At 42.9% G+C, this 16,978-nt stretch overlaps 1 pseudogene; it reads right to left on the bottom strand.

Moving 5' to 3' along the window:
• Positions 1–14,503: 14,503 nt before the first annotated feature.
• The window catches only part of LOC134343713 (uncharacterized protein K02A2.6-like), a 32,544-nt pseudogene continuing 30,069 nt past the window's right edge, over positions 14,504–16,978 (bottom strand).

The raw sequence follows: 16,978 nt of genomic DNA, 5'->3' as shown, positions 1-16,978 counted from the left end.
ACTTGGATATTGGGAGATCATTTTTATTATTTTCATCCCCAATTCATTTGTGTTATACAGGCATCTTATCAGGCAAAAAGGCTTGGGTGACCATAGAAAACATTGATTTTGACCAACATCCACACTCTGCATTAAACAAATTGAAGCTCGTTTATGTTTTCTTTCCTTGTTTTTTGCATCCATTTAATATACTTCTTCAGACTTGGAGACTACTTCCTAAATGGATTTATTGCTCCTGTTACAAGAAAGGTTAATATTCTTTTTTATTTAACTGCAAAGTTCTCTTTCAGGGTTAAACATTGTTTGTAGCTATACTGTAGTTAGCATTTTCGTGATCTGTATTATTGATTCTCCTTTTCCCCTTGATTTGCCTAGTCATTAATTCATATGATTGGTATTTTAAAGAAGAAGAAACTAATTACAAACCAACAATGCATGATGTACTTGTTGCAATCTCACAAAAAAATTGCTTTAATTAACATCAAATTAAATATTCTTTTGGACTAAAAAGCTTTGAATACCAGTTTATAGACTCATGTTAGTATTCCAGAAGCAACGGTTTAGAATATCTAACTTGAAAGCTTTAATGTGAATTGGAGAATTTTAAAAGTAATTTTCTCCGGTGTGAAATAGCCTTTTAAGTCAGCAGGCACTAATAATGCTAATAACAATAAACAAAACAGCAGATGGGCAGCATTTTGATTTTTTGTGAGATGGTTGGTATGTGTGGGACTCCATTCCTACAACTTGGAAGGATTTCCCTCTCTCTGTTCAGACTGGGATTTTTAATACTGTATTATAACTGAAGTCTATTATTGTTCAGTTGCTGTAGCAATTCTTTTACCAGAGTAACAGTGCAAGGGTAGAAACTAGAGATTAAATATTATGCAGTCTTGGGGCTAAAATGAACTACCAGGGAGTTATAGCTGAAATGGCATCTGTGTCATATCTTGGGTTGGCCTGCATCCCCGTGGCTGAACATCCTCACAGAAATATCACACGCACAGATCAGACTGGGATGTTGAAAAGCAATCACAAACAGGAGAAAATCCGCAGACGCTGGAAATCCAGGCAACACACACAGAGTGCTGGAGGGACTCAGCAGGCCAGGCAGCATCTATGGAAAAGAGTACATCGATGTTTTGGGCCGAAACTTTTCAACAGGAGTGTTTATAGACTGTTCATTAAAAAAAATGCTGTTTTTTTCACTGCTTACTCTAAGTTTCTTAGGTCATGTTGCTCTTTGGTAATCATAGGAAATATATTTCAAAAAGTGACCGTTTGCATTGATGATGAAAGACTTACCAGTTTTATCAGGGAAAGAATGATGGAGTGTCTGGAGATGAAGGACTAAGAATGCATAAAACTGTCCTTCTCAGTGTTACACCTATGAACGTTGTATATGTCTGGAATAGAAAATGAATGTAATAATTTCTGAGTAACGGAGACAAAATGCTGGAGGGACTCAGGAAGTCAGGAGGCATCTGTGGAGGGGAGTAAGCAGTTGACGTTCTGAGCTGAGACCTTCAGCTGGACTGGAATGGAAGGGGCCAGAAGGCAGAATAAGAAAGTGGACCAGTTTGTACTCCTCTCCCTCCTCCTGCGTCTTATCATTGCTTCTGCCGCCTTCCTTTCCAGTCATTTTGAAGGATCTTAGCCTGAAATCTTGTTTATTCCCCTCGCTAGATGCTACTTGACTTGTTGAGTTCCTCCACCATTTTGTGTGTGTTGCTCAAGATTCTCAACATCTACGGAATCTCTTATGTCTCTGAAATTCGGACTTGAATTGTGCCATTCCAGAAAGTTGACTCTTTGTAGCATTGCCTGGAGAAATAAACCTTGTCCAAGTAACTCATATTTAAGTCATCCCCTCTGAGTCCCCTTCTGAAGAGTATCTACTAATCCAACATGAAAGTACTTCAACTCACTGAGTTCACCCAAATCATGAAACACCCATTTAAAGTAATTCTGCATTTTCCCCACTTTATATTCCATACATCCCGACCGTTTCTCTCCAGATTCCGTAGCATCACTACACTCACTTATACACTAGGGGCTATTTGCCCGAGCCAGCTAGCCTACCAACCCACAAGTACTTGGGATGCAGAGGGAAACTGGAGCACCCAGAGGAAACCCACATGGGAAACACGACGTGCAGAGGGGTTCAGGATTGAATTCCGATTGTGAGACAGGGGTACGACCAGCAGTGCTGCTATGCCACGTGCAGCCCCATGACTGTCCTTCAACTCCACACTCCTCTGCCAACACACTATCACCTCTTGACTCCCTTCCCCTCAGACACTGCAATCCACAGCTGTGGCAGCTTCCTCTCTCCCACATTAATCCCAGATCTGGTCCCAACCTTAATGGTGTAGTGCCACACCATAAATAAGCTTTCTAAAATATCTGTTCAATAGCATCTAATGATTTGGGCCCAAGATAATGTTTAACTTTGCTGTAATGAGGCCCCATGCCCACAATCATTGGCATGCACTTGGCCTGCCTTCCTCAGTGCCAGTAATTTTCTAGCCACAGTTTGAATATTTTATGCTTTAGTGGATCTTTGAAACATTTCAGCGAACATTAAGTGTAGAATAGGTTACCCATCTATTCAATTCAATGGAAGGCCTAAGCCATTCAGTTCCCAGCAGGGATTAAGAGGGGGGGGGGGGGAGAGAGAGAGAGAGGAGAGAGAGAGAGAGAGAGAGAGAGAGAGAGAGAGAGAGAGAGAGAGAGAGAGAGAGAGAGAGAGAGAGAGAGAGAGAGAGAGAGAGAGAGAGAGAGAGAGATCCAATCAGATTTGAAAACTTAAAAAAATAGAGGTAAGATGATTTTCTTATTGGAGAGAAAGATGAGAGGGAAGGAAAGCACACCAGAGAATCTGCTATTTTGCAAACTAGTGGAAAGTTCTTCTACTGTACAGGGTTTTGAAATTTTTAAACCAAAGCCTTAACTATTTCACTAGAACACGAGGAAATCTCCGGATGCTGGAATTTCAAGCAACACACATAAAAGTTGCTGGTGAACACAGCAGGCCAGGCAGCATCTCTAGGAAGAGGTACAGTCGACGTTCCTAGAGATGCTGCCTGGCCTGCTGCGTTAACCAGCAACTTTTATGTGTGTTGCATGTTCTCACTCCAGTTTAGTTGCAGCACAGTTTACAGATTGCTTATTCAGCCCTTGTTCCTGGCACCTGAGGCTTACTGAAAGGACTGAAAACCAGCAAAGACAGCCAAGGTCATAGTTCAACAAGAAGTGTGGGGCGGGGGGGGGGGTAACTCACAGACCATGGTGTTAGGGGGTATTTTGGAGTTATATGAATTATAGCAGATATTCATTTAAATAAGAATCAGGCTTTTTTTTATTGTAAATGTAATTAAGTTCAGGGAGTTTGCAATTAGCTTTCAGTTTTTCTTTTGTAAATTGCAAGTGGTAAATTGAAGTTACAACCAAGAGTCTCGGCCCGAAATGTCGACTGTCCCTCTTCCTAGAGGTGCTGCCTGGCCTGCTGCTTTCACCAGCAACTTCTATGTGTTTTGCTATTTCACTAGCCTTCTTTTAAGATCCTTGCATGGATCCTGTCAGCCACAGCTCCAACAAATGATTAAAATGAAGTATGCGCAGAACAGTCACAGAGTATGCTTTTGCTCTCCCATGTGGAGAAGTGACTGCTTCATAAGCAGTGAAGGCAGTGAACTAAATGGGGAGAACAGAAGGAAATCACTGCTTCACTTTGATAGAGTGTTTGATGTCACAGAGTAATAGATCTATGGAGTGGCTCAGAAACAGTCTCTTTGGCCTAGATGGTCCTTGCCAATCAAGATTCTCATCCAAGCTAGCCTCATTTACCTATATTTGTTCCATATCTCTCTAAAGGTTTGCAGTCTATGTGCATTGTAAAAATTGTTAATATTCCTGCATAAACCGCTTCCTCATTCAATATACAGACCACCTGCTGGCTGAAAAATTGCCCCTTAGGTTCCTATTATATCCCTTCCCTCTCCCCTAATGTTATGTCCTTTAGTTCTTCATTTCCTGAACCCGGGGAGAAGTGTGCACATTGACCCCACTTATGCCCCTTAGAATTTTGTATGCCTCTGTAAGATCATTCCTCATTCTCCCGCACTCCGATGAAAAAGAGCCCCAGCCAGCTCAACTTCACTCCATTACTCTTCCTTCGAGTCCTGGATCCTGAATGGAAGAGATGTAAAAGGGAAGGTATGGCAACTGCTGATGGAATAATACTGTGGCACTGAAGATGGTGTTAATGTGTTTGTAAAATGGACCAGGGGTCATTGTTATAGAGTGGAGTCATAAAACACAGAAATGGGCTCCTGTGCTTATCAGGTTTGTCGTAACTTCTACTTTGAAAAAGGCACATTCGACAACTTTATGCCAAAGAAACAACTCTACCTCGAACTTCAAAACCATTATGTATATACAGAGGCTTTTTACAACCCATACGGCATGGCAGGAACACTATATACAAAGCCCACTGGAAGTAAAAAGAAACTGAAGTAAAACCCCCCATTATCCCAATTAGTATTAACTTACTTGTAATAATGCTCACATTACAACACTTCTCCCTCTTTAAAATCCAACATCTCCAAATGTAAGAAACTAGGAAATAAAAACAGTGGTGTTATTAACTTGCATACACCTGAAAACTTATGCTAGTATCTCAGCAACAGTTTATCAGTACAAAACATCTGGAAAATGTGACAGATTCAACATTCAATCTAACAATAACAAGAAAAAAGAACTGTCCCGTCAAAGATTCAGTCTGTCAGGAGGTTTACGAGTGTGCTGTGATCTGCGCACTACCCCCGGTGACCCAGCTGGTGATGGTGTTTTGAGTGGGTCTGGTGTTGGGGGCATGAGAGGGGTCTAGGGGTCTGTGTGCCTGCGTGAGAATGTCCATCCTCCTCAGGGGACCCCGACCCCTCTGCCAACGTCTCACCCTCTGGCAAAGTCACTGGTGGACATGCTCCCACCATAGTCTGTCTCACAAATGGAAAATCGATGGAACTGTCTGCCTCTGAGCGGGTATCATGATGCAGGTGCACATGGTCCTGATGTCTGCAGAAAATATGCCCATGTCAGCTTAACAACATAGGAGATGGGACCACTCTGTTTAAGAATAACCCCAGGCAGCCATTGCTGATTGTTTCTCACGTAGACATTGTCATCCGGTTTTAACTGTCTCTCTCACGCATGTTGATCATGTCCCTCCTTCTGCTTTTCCTGCTTTCTCTCCACCTTCGCCTTCATGTCTGGGTGCAGCAGGTCCAATCTTGACTTGGGCCTACGTCCCATCAGCATCTCTGCTAGAGTGCGGGCCGTCGTAGTCTGTGGCGTGAGGCGGTATTTAAACAGGAAACATGAAAGCCGCATGCTAAGAAAGTCCCCTGTCATCCGCTTCAGGTCTTCCTTCACTGTCTGAACAGCCCACTTAGTCAAAACACTCGAGGCTGGGTGGAAAGGGGCCATACGAATGTGATGAATGCCATTCTGCTGCATGAACTCCCTGAACAGGTCACTGGTGAACATCGGGCAATTATCAGTGACTGGAGTGTCAGGCAGCCTGTGGACTGCAAACAGTTGCCTGAGTTTGTCTATAGTTGAGGGGGCTGTGATCTTGTGTCCCAGGTAAGTCACACTTGATGCCAGGAACACACATTTTCTGCGTTTCAACCGCAGCCTTGAGTCTGAGAGCCTCTTCAGCACCCATTCTAAATTTCCCAGATGCTCCACCTCCGTAGCCCCCATGATTAAAATATCATCAAGGTACACTGCTATGTGCAGAATCCCCTGCAGCAAAGTGTCCATTGTCCTTTGGAAAATGGCAGGGCTGGACGCCACTCCAAACACCAGGCAATTGTACTTGAATAACATCTTGTATGTATTAATTGTGACGTACTCCTTTGAATCCTCGTCGAGCAGCAGCTGTTGGGGCGTGGCTCATGTCCAGCTTTGTGAACAGTTTACCCCCTGACAGGGTCACAAACAGGTCATCCACCCGTGGCAATGGGTATTCCTCCAGCCTAGAAACCTGATTCACCATAAGCTTATAATCCCCACATATCCTCACCATTTTGTCTGCCTTCAAAACTGGAACAATGCGAGCCACCCCACTTGAAAACTGGACAGGCTTAATAATGCCCAGCCTCTGTAAACGTTCCAGCTCCTCCTCGACTTTGCCTTTCATGGCATAGGGCACCGACCTGGGCTTAAGAAAACATGGTGTAGCCTTAGGGTCGACATGGAGATTCACTGTCATGCCCTTCAGTGTTCCTAGCTTGTTCCTGAAGACGTCACTATACCGCTGCAAAATGTCCTCCGACGTGTGCGCATACTTAATTTCATGCCAGTTTACTGGCATTTTCCGAAGCCAATCTCGACCCAAAAGACTGGGCCCCCTGCCCTTAGCTATCACTAGCCTGGCTTCAGCCTTCTGACCCCCGGCTGAAATGTCCACATATAACACCCCTAAATGAGGTATGGGCTGCCCCGTGTAGGTCCTAAGTTTGAGCTTTGACGGTCTGATGGGAGGCAGGTTGGACCCCCACGTCCTCCTGTAGGTCTCCTCACTAATGACCGATGCAGCAGCCCCTGAATCAATCTCAAACTTAATGTCCTTTCCCCTGACAGTGACTGTGGCATAATATGGTTCAGGTGGTTCCTCATCTGTTTCCACTGCAAACACGTCGTAGGCACACGCTGCCTCTTCATCTGCTTCTTCTAGATGGTGTGTGGCTGCCTGGGCTTGTTGAGTTTTCCTCTGCCCAGGGTGAATCTTACCTTTTGAACTTCTGCACTTTTTAGCTAAATGTCCCTTTTTGCTACAAGCATGGCAGACAGTGTCATTGAATTTGCAATCATTTGCATAGTGTGTCCCTCCACACTGGAAACATTCCACCCGCTTTACCTGTTTACCAATCTCCCTCCTGACTTGGTGCACTGCTGCCGACTGCGACCCCCCATGTCCTTTCTGGATATCCTTGACATTATTAGCAGCCATCTCCATGCCTTGGGCAATCGCTAAGTCTTTCTTGAAAGTCAATGGTGGGGTTTCCCCTAACAGGCAGCATTGTATGTTGTCATTATTAATGCCGCATACCAATCTATCACAGAGCATGTCATCCAACACCGCTCTGAAATCACAATGCTCCGACAGCTTGTGAAACTCGGCTACGATATCGGCCACAGACTGACCTGGCTTCCTGAAACAGCTGTGAAACATACACCGTTGGACTATCACAGAAGGTTTCGGATTGTAGCGGTTCTCCACGAGCCTGACCAGTTCATCATATGGAATGTCCCCCGGTTTCCGCGGTGTGGCTAAATTCCTCATTAGCTTGCAAGTCTTTGCCCCACACACACTCAGGAGAATAGAGCACTTCTTAGCCTCCTCAGTAATTCCATTAGCACAGAAAAAGTGTCCCAATCTTTCCTCATACTCTGGACCGTCCTCGTTTTCCAGAAATTCACCGATAGTTCCAAACATAGCCATCTGAAACGCAAAGCTCCCATTTGAAAAATCTGCCGATAAGTTCACAAAACCAGTTCACTTCATCGCCAAAAATATGTAGCAACTTCTACTTTGAAGACTGGGAGATCGTTTTGCTGAACACCTACGCTCTGTCCGCCAGAGAAAGCAGGATCTCCCTGAGGCCACACATTTTAATTCCACGTCGCATTCCCATTCTGATATGTCTATCCATGGCCTCCTCTACTGTAAAGATGAAGCCACACTTAGGTTGGAGGAACAACACCTTATATTCCGTTTGGGTAGCCTCCAACCTGATGGTATGAGCATTGACTTCTCAAACTTCCGCTAATGCCCCACCTCCCCCTCGTACCCCATCCGTTATTTATTTTCATACACACATTCTTTTTCTTTTTCTCTCGCTCCTTTTTCTCCCTCTGTCCCTCTGACTATACCCCTTGCCCATCCTCTGGGTTTTTCCCCCCTCCCCCTTTTCTTTCTCCCTAGGCCTCCTGTTTCATGATCCTCTCATATCCCTTTTGCCAATCACCTGTCCAGCTCTTGGCTCCATCCCTCCCCCTCCTGTCTTCTCCTATCATTTTGGATCTCCCCCTCCCCCTCCAGCTTTCAAATCTCTTACTAGCTCTTCTATCAGTTAGTCCTGATGAAGGGTCTCAGCCCGAAACATCGACTGTACCTCTTCCTGCTGCCTGGCCTGCTGCGTTCACCAGCAACTTTGATGTGTGTTGCTTGAATGTCCAGCATCTGCAGATTTCCTCGTGTTTGCATGTATATACAGAGGTTTTTTACAACCCGTACAGCATGGCAGGGACACGATATACAAAACCCATTGGAAGTAAAAAGAATGGAAGGAAAACACTCCATTATCCTAATTAGTATTAACTTACTTTTAATAATGCTCACATTACAACAAGGTTCACACCACTGACTTTTAGTGACCTAATCCACACTAATCCTGCATTAATCCCTCCTTTATTCTCCTCTCAATCTCATCAACCCTTCATTTCCTCCTCCTCCCAGCTTCGACCCCTGAATGTACAGGAGTAAGCATGCAACAGAAGATTAAAGTAAAATATCAGCAGAGCCGTCACACTGTATGTTTCTGCACTCCCACGTGGAGAAGTGAGCAGTGAATACAGTGAACTACATGCTGATTCTATCATTCCGGTTCAAGAACAGCTCTATCCTGCTGTTTACAAGACTATTGAATGGTGCCCTAGTACAATAATATGAGCTCTTGACCTCGCAATATATCTCACCATAGCCTTTCACTTTATTGTTTGCCTGCATTGCACCTTCTTCATAACTCTACCACCATACTCTGCAGTATTGTTTCCCCTTGTACTGCCTCATTGCACTGATATGATGGAATGATCTGCAGAGACAACATGCTAAACAAAGCTCTTCACTCTTCCTCAGTACAAGTGACAATAATAAACCAATTTTACCAATTTTTCACACAGGCACTAGGGGCATCTAATAGAGGCCAATTAACCCACCAGCTTGCACTTGAACAAGGAAATGGTAACATACTCTGGAAATCAATGTGGTCACAAAGGGACTATGCAAGCTTCTCCAAGACAGCACTGAATCTAAGACTCTGTGCCTGTGAGGCAGCTGTTCTATCTTTTTATGGAGGAAACAATTCCATTAAAATATCACAAGAGGTGGAAAGGATATTTTGCAGGTCATTTTACATTTGAGTTATAGAGTCATAGAAACGGAAACAGGCCACCTAGTCCATGCTAACCTGGTCTGCATAGTCCCACCTATCTGCAACCAGACCACCGACCTCCACACCCGTTTCATCCACATAGATATCCACACTTCTCTCAAAGGTTGCAATTGAACCTGTATCTATCACTTCCACTGGCAGCTCATTCCACACTTGCACCCCACCCTCCTGCCAAGTGAAGAAGCTTTGCTTCATATTTCTCTTAAATATTTTATCTGTCAATGATCCCTAGCTCTAGTCTCACACAGTCTGAGGGGAGAAGTTTGCTGGAATTTATCCTATCAAAACCCTTCACTGAAATTCTGGAAATGGCAGAAACAATATGATGGAGTGGAGGACAAGGCCTAAAAAATCCAGCAACGCGTCTGAGAGGGAAAATAGATGAGATCAGATTTACTTGAAGTGAAATAGATTCTGTTGAGGGACCTGATTGAAAAAGTAATTGGAGGAATATTACATTCCATTCTTATTTCCATTCAGTAGCTTGCTGAGAATGCCAAGCAGTCACATTGTGGCAATTTACAGGGGCTAGAAATTTGGTGTTCCCTTGTTGAGTCAGTCGCAATATACAGCCAGAGGTCTGTGGTCTTCAATGTCTTATTAATGGTCTTGAATATTTCCTGAAGAACCAAAGAAAATAATAGATATTTCCAACACCATTTTGTGAATACATCCTTCACTCATTTGTTCCAGAAGTTTTAATTATAGTCCTGATGTGTCACAGAAGCTCACATAAACATACATCTGAATGACCTCCGCAGCTGATTCAGATAACCTTAAGAAATCCCAGAACCAAGTAAAGCCAAGTGACACATGCAACAATGGAATTTTAGACTCTGCTTTGTTCTCAACAGGTTAATGTAAAAAATGTGGGTGCAGTGTGGCTTTGGAGCTGCAGCCTCTTCACTCCAATACTTCTCGGCAAGATACAACATAGTGTTTTTTATTCTATCATCTTGGTTCCACCTTTCTTCTATGGAAAGAGAAACAGTTAACGTTTTAGGCCCTGTTTCTCTTTCTGCTGATATTTCCTGGCCTGCTGATTGTGCTTTTTAAGCATTTTCTGTTCTTATTTCGGATTTCCCACATCTGCAGTATATGGCTTCCTTTGCATGCATTGTCTTGCTGTGGTCGTTGTCAAGCTAATGTGAGAAGTTGTTGTTACATTCATGACAAGCTTGTATGATGGGTCTGCAATTCTACTTGCTGAACCATCAGGATTCTGTAGCTCATGCTCCTTCCTCAGGCTTTGAGAGCAACTGAGTGCTATTTTCAATGACAGAATAACCATAGAACCATATAATCTGAAAGCTGTTAACTATTATGAGAAAGTAATAAATTCCAATTAAATTAATACATCACAAAATAGACAACTACTTATTTAATAGTTATCTAAAACCTGAGAATTCTGCTGCACGTTTAAAATTTCTGCAACTGTTTCAGAACATGCAAATTGGTTACTCCTGTAAATGACATTACATATTAGTCCAGTAACTCTAAAATACGTGAACATTGCATGGCATCTTTCCACCTAATCATCTTGATTGAATGAATCACTTAGTGGAAAAATTACAGTGCCGGAAAAGATCAAAGTTCCAATTATTTAAAGAAATGTTGTAACAAATACATGTGGATTTGGAAGAACTTGAGGCTACCAGTGATAACTTCAACTTCATTTTGAACAAAATATGAAAAGCACCTGATTATGCAAGTTATTTACACAATGAAGAAGCTTTTTTTTCTCTCTACGCATTCTTTAAATTCTGTTTAGCTGGGCACCCTTCAAACAAAAGCAAAATGGAAGTTAATTCAGTCAGCCAAAACAGGGATGTTTAACTGAAAGGGACATAATCTAGTTATTACAAACTATGGATATCAAAATGGGGCTTACCAAAGTATGAGAGAAAAACATTTACAAATTTAGCTTGATGCCAGAAGTCCATAAATGGAGAAATATTCCTTGATTTGGAATTTTAAAAAATTATTTTTGTTAGAATATATATCCAGCATTTCAATGATCCCATGCTTCTGCTCTAAACTGCAATGGGTCTCTCTTCTTCTGATATTTATTGGCCTGTTGGTCTTGCAGAGAAAGTATAGAGATTAGAGAGAGAAATAGAGGTTGTAATTTCATCCCGAGTTCCTGGTGACATGTATAAACCAGATCGGCATTATGTCCACAATCTACTTTCCAATTTGAACTAAATATTAAACTATCGATAAGTTTTTTTTATTTCTACGTGTAGCCAATTTTTATTGCATTGCTTGTCAAATATATTTTGTTGGAACTTTAAGAAAAAGAAAATACATGTTTTTTTGAGGGATCATCCTAAAAGAATATATAAATAAAGTAAGCCAATCAGCCTTCTTTTCCCTGTCTTATCATTTATTTAAATATATCTCAGCATCATTCATCTGCTTTTGTTCCTTTCCATTTAATATATTTACCCAACCAATATTTATCAGTCTGTCTTGAAACGGTCAATGGTCCAATATTTATAGCCTGATGGGAGATTGAATCCCAGGTTTCCACTACCTTTATGTGAAAAAGTACTTACTGATTTCACACCAAAATAGACTCATTTAATAAGATTGAACAGTGGAAATAGTTACAAACAAAAGATGTCAGAGCTTCTGCTCTGATGGTGCATGCTCTGAAATTCCAGAGGCATCATTTGATAGATTATGGCAGTTTAAGAGCCTCATCTTTATTGAAATATTAAGACTTAACTGTTATTTGGAACAATATTTCAAAAAACTACAAATAATAAAAATAATCAAACAATGCCAGAAATATTCAATAGATATAGAATAGAAGCATCTGTAAAAACAACAGTTTAATGACTTTTCCTGAAACCAAATTTTTATCTATGTTCCTCTCACCACAGATGCTGCCAGACCTGCTGAGTATTTGCAGCATGTTCTGCTTTACATTAGATTTCCAACATCTGCATTTTATTTTGCTTTTTGATACAGTAATTTTCTTTTGAATGTTATTGATATTCCTATTGTAATTGAAAACGGCATGCAATTATGTCTGGTGTCTGATTTTGGGTGACTTAGGGGAATGACTTTTAAAGCAATGAAGTCTTATAATGTAGCCCCAAGTGATTATCTAATAATCCAAGCTATTGTCAGTCATTAAATGCCTAAATATTGCAAGACCCAGAAATCATTATTTCAATAATGTGCATAATCCATTATATTAATTCAAGTAGTGTTATTAGTTCACATATTTCACTCTTCCCAAATGTGTATCCTAAAATCTGCTGGTGTTGTGTTTCTATTATAGCAGTACACAGAGCGGCTTTCATAATATGATAGATTACACCTCAGTTCCAGTCACATTCACTAATCCAATTTATCAAATGATTGCATTCATCGTTTTCACATCTATAAAATAATTTTTGCAAAGTTATGTGCTTATATTATTGCTTGTGTTTTCTAATATATTGGCTGGTAATATAAAGGCAGTACAATTTTTAAATGTGCTTAACTCCATCCCAAGAAAGTTCTACAATGTTTGTGAGATTCTATCTCATTGAATTGAATTTGCCTAAAGTTAGTAATGGAAAATTTATCCCCCCACCCCTATGAAAGAAATTACAAATCAGTATGGCAAACAAGAAAAGAAAATGCCCTGTGCAGATATTAATCTAATGTTTATGTTACCTTTGCAGTCAATTTATTCAGGGAACCTCATTTTCTAGTATTCCCTCCAGTTCAGATCTTTATTGAATCTGGTTCAATCAAGCAGTTAGATGTTTCCTTATCTTCACATTCTCCCTTTGGAGAATATAGTGCACTAGTGGAAGAATATGCAGGCTCTTAAGCAGTCTGAATGGCCACATCATGAATGCTGCCACAGCCATGTTGATTGCAGCTGAATGGGGCCATTCCCACCAAACAGAAGTATCCCACTGAATGACAACCCAGAATTCAAAACTGAACTCCAGTCTTATTCACTGAAAGGTGTGTGTCATAAGTTGAAATGCTTGCAGGACACACACACTGCTTTGAAACCAAAGATATTATAATTACGCAGTTTGGTCAACATCCTCACACAAAAACTGTTTCAAATGAGTATGCAAAAAATAGGTGGTTGAGTATACTATGGCTGAATATGACTTCAAGCAAAAATACTCAAGGCTTCAAAGGTAAGGTGAGACTGCACCTGCATCTTCCTTTCAACACTGTCTCAGCTACTCTTTTGAGGAGGCATCAATTCATTTTTTAAAATTCTTACGTTCATTTTGGCCAGCTATTTGCCCATCCGGTCTGGTAATTTTGGCCAGGAAGCATTTACAGTTTTACTAACTTTCTGGGATTCTTAGCATCATATTTGGAACCTTCCTTGGTATTCTTGGTGGGTTTATAGATGGTAGTCAGTGTGGTAACTTCTACTTTGAAAAAGGCACACTCGACAGCTTCATGCCCAAAGAAATGACTTTATCTCGGACTTCAAAACCGTTATGTATATACAGAGGCTTCACAACCCGTATGGCATGGCAGGAGCACTATATACAGAGCACACCAGAAGTAAAAAGAATGGAAGTACCCCCTCCCCCTCCCCATTATCCTACATAGTATTAACTTACTTTTAATAATGCTCACATTACAACACTTCTCCCCCTTCAAATCGAACATTCCTTAAATGTAAAAAACTAGGAAATAAAAACAGTGGTGTTATTAACTTGCGTACCCCTGAAAACTTATACTAGTCTCTCAGCAACAGCTAACCAATACAAAACATCTGGAAAACATGATAGATTCAACAACAACAACAAAAACAACAACAACAACAAAAAACTGTCCCGTCAAAGATTCAGTCTGTCAGGAGGTTTACAAGTGCGCTATGATCTGCGCACTACCCCCAGTGACCCAGCAGGCACCACTGGTGATGGTGTTTTGGGTGGATCTGGTTTGGGGGGCATGAGAGGGGTCTGTGTGCCTGCGTGAGAATGTCCATCCTCCTCAGGGGACCCCGACCCCTCTGCCAGCGTCTTGCCCTCTGGCAAAGTCACTGGTGGACATGCTCCCACCATAGTCTGTCTCACAAATGGAAAATCGATGGAACTGTCTGCCTCTGAGCCGGTATCATGACGCCGGCACACATGGTCCTGATGTCTGCGGAAAACACGCCCATCAGTCAGCCTAACAACATAGGAGATGGGACCACTCTGTTTAAGAATAACCCCAGGCAGCCATTGCTGATTGTTTCTCACACAGGCATTGTCATCCGGTTTTAACTGTCTCTCTCACGCGTGTTGATCTTGTCCCTCCTTCTGCTTTTCCTGCTTTCTCTCCACTTTTGCCTTCATGTCCGGGCGCAGCAGGTCCAATCTTGACTTGGGCCTATGCCCCATCAGCACCTCTGCTGGAGTGCGGGCCGTCGTAGTCTGTGGTGTGAGGCGGTACTTAAATAGGAAACGTGAAAACCGCATGCTAAGAAAGTTCCCTGTCATCCGTTTCAGGCCTTCCTGCACTGTCTGAACAGCCCGCTCAGCCAAACCATTGGAGGCTGGGTGGAAAGGGGCCGTACGAATGTGATGAATGCCATTCTGCTGCATGAACTCACTGAACAGTTCACTGGTGAGCGTCGGGCCATTATCAGTGACCAGAGTGTCAGGCAACCCGTGGACTGCAAACACTTGCCTGAGTTTGTCTATGGTTGAGGGGGCTGTGATGTTGCTCATGATGTGAGCTTCGATCCATTTAGAATGCGCATCTACCATTGCAAGAAATATCTGTCCCATAAAAGGGCCAGCAAAGTCCAAATGTAGCCTAGACCAGGGGTTGTCTGGCCACTCCCATGGATGCAAAGGAGCTGGTGGTGGCATATTCTGATTAGTCTGACATTGCGTGCATGATTTTACCTTGTTCTCCAGATCCTAATCCATTCTTGGCCACCAAACATAGGATCTTGCGAAGCTTTTCATTCGAGACACTCCTGGTTGAGTCTCATGAATTTCCTCCACAATCTGTGAACGGCCAGGGGGAGGCACAATGACTCTCGCGCCCCCCCCCCCCCAGAAAATGCAGCCATCCTGCAGACTGAGTTCTGTCTTGCGTTAGGCCTCAGTTCCTCTCCTTCCATGACTCTGGGCCAACCTTGTAAAAGTTAAGTCTTGACTTGGGATAGGACTGGGTCCCTCTCTGTCCACTACTTGATCTGGGTCGCCTTTACAGGTGTCTCTGACAGCCTCTCCAATGAAAACACAGTCTCTGGAGGCACGTATGTAGTAACAGGTGTCTCAGGTAAAGGTAGTTGATTCAGTGCATTGGCGTTTGCATTATCCCCATCCACTCTGTACACTATAGTATACTGGTAGGCTGACAGTGTAAGAGCCCAAAGCTGTATCCTGGCTGAGGCTAGCGGTGGGATGTATCTAGTCTCACTGAACAGGCTCATCAGTGGTTTATGGTCCGTATAAACTGTAAATACGCGTCCATAAAGGTACTGATGAAAGTGTTTGACCACAAAAGCAATGGCCAGACCTTCTTTGTCTAGCTGTGAATATCCCTTCTTAGCAGTTGTCAGGGTACGTGAAGCAAAACCAATAGGCTTCTCTGAACGGTCCTCCATTACATGTGAGAGAATTGCCCAGACTCCATAGGGCGACGCATCGCATGCCAGGGTAATCTCCTTGTCTGGGTCATAGTGAACAAGCAGCTTCGCCGAGTGGAGGAATTCTTTCACTTCCTTGAAAGCTTTCTCCTGCTCTTCACCCCACTGCCACTTAGTGTCATTGTGAAGCAGCTTATACAGTGGGGGCAAAACCCTTGAGAGGTCAGGAAGAAACTTGCCATGATAATTCACCATGCCTAAAAATGATCTGAATTCCGTGACAGTCTTGGGGCTTGGGGTTTCCTTAATAGCTCTCACTTTGTCTTCTACAGGGCAAAGCCCCTCAGCTGTGATCTTGTGTCTCAGGTAAGTCACACTCGATGCCAGAAACACACGTTTTCCACATTTCAACCACAGCCCTGCGTCTGAGAGCCTCTTCAGCACCCATTCTAAGTTAGCCAGATGCTCCACATCCGTAGCCCCCATGATCAAGATATCATCAAGGTACACTGCTACATGCGGAATCCCCTGCAGCAAAGTGTCCATTGTCCTTTGGAAAATGGCAGGACTGGACGCCACTCCAAACACCAGGCGATTGTACTTGAATAATCCCTTGTGCGTATTAATTGTGAAGTACTCCTTTGAATCCTCGTCGAGCAGCAGCTGTTGGGGCATGGCTCATGTCCAGCTTTGTGAACAGTTTACCCCCTGACAGGGTCACAAACAGGTCATCCACCCGTGGCAATGGGTATTCCTCCAGCCTAGAGATCTGATTCACCGTAAGTTTATAATCCCCCATATCCTCACTGTTTTGTCTGCCTTCAAAACTGGAACAATGGGAGCCACCTCACTTGAAAACTGGACAGGCTTAATAATGCCCAGCCTCTGTAAACGTTCCAGCTCCTCCTCGACTTTGCCTTTCATGGCATTGGGCACCGACCTGGACTTATAAAAATGAAGTGTAGCCTCAGGGTCAACATGGAGTTTCACTGTCACGCCTTTCAGTGTTCCTAGCTCCTCCCTGAAAACGTCACTGTACCGCTGCGGAATGTCCTCCATCGTGTGCGCATACTTAATTTCATGCCAGTTTAGCCAGATTTTCCAAAGCCAATCACCACCCAAAAGACTGGGCCCCCTGCCCTTAGCTATCACTAGCGTGGCTTCA

This window comes from Mobula hypostoma, chromosome 3, assembly GCF_963921235.1.
Source record: "Mobula hypostoma chromosome 3, sMobHyp1.1, whole genome shotgun sequence".
Lineage (NCBI taxonomy): Eukaryota > Metazoa > Chordata > Chondrichthyes > Myliobatiformes > Myliobatidae > Mobula > Mobula hypostoma.
Note: the sequence above shows the minus strand (reverse complement) of the source record. Positions and strands in the feature narration are given on the sequence as shown.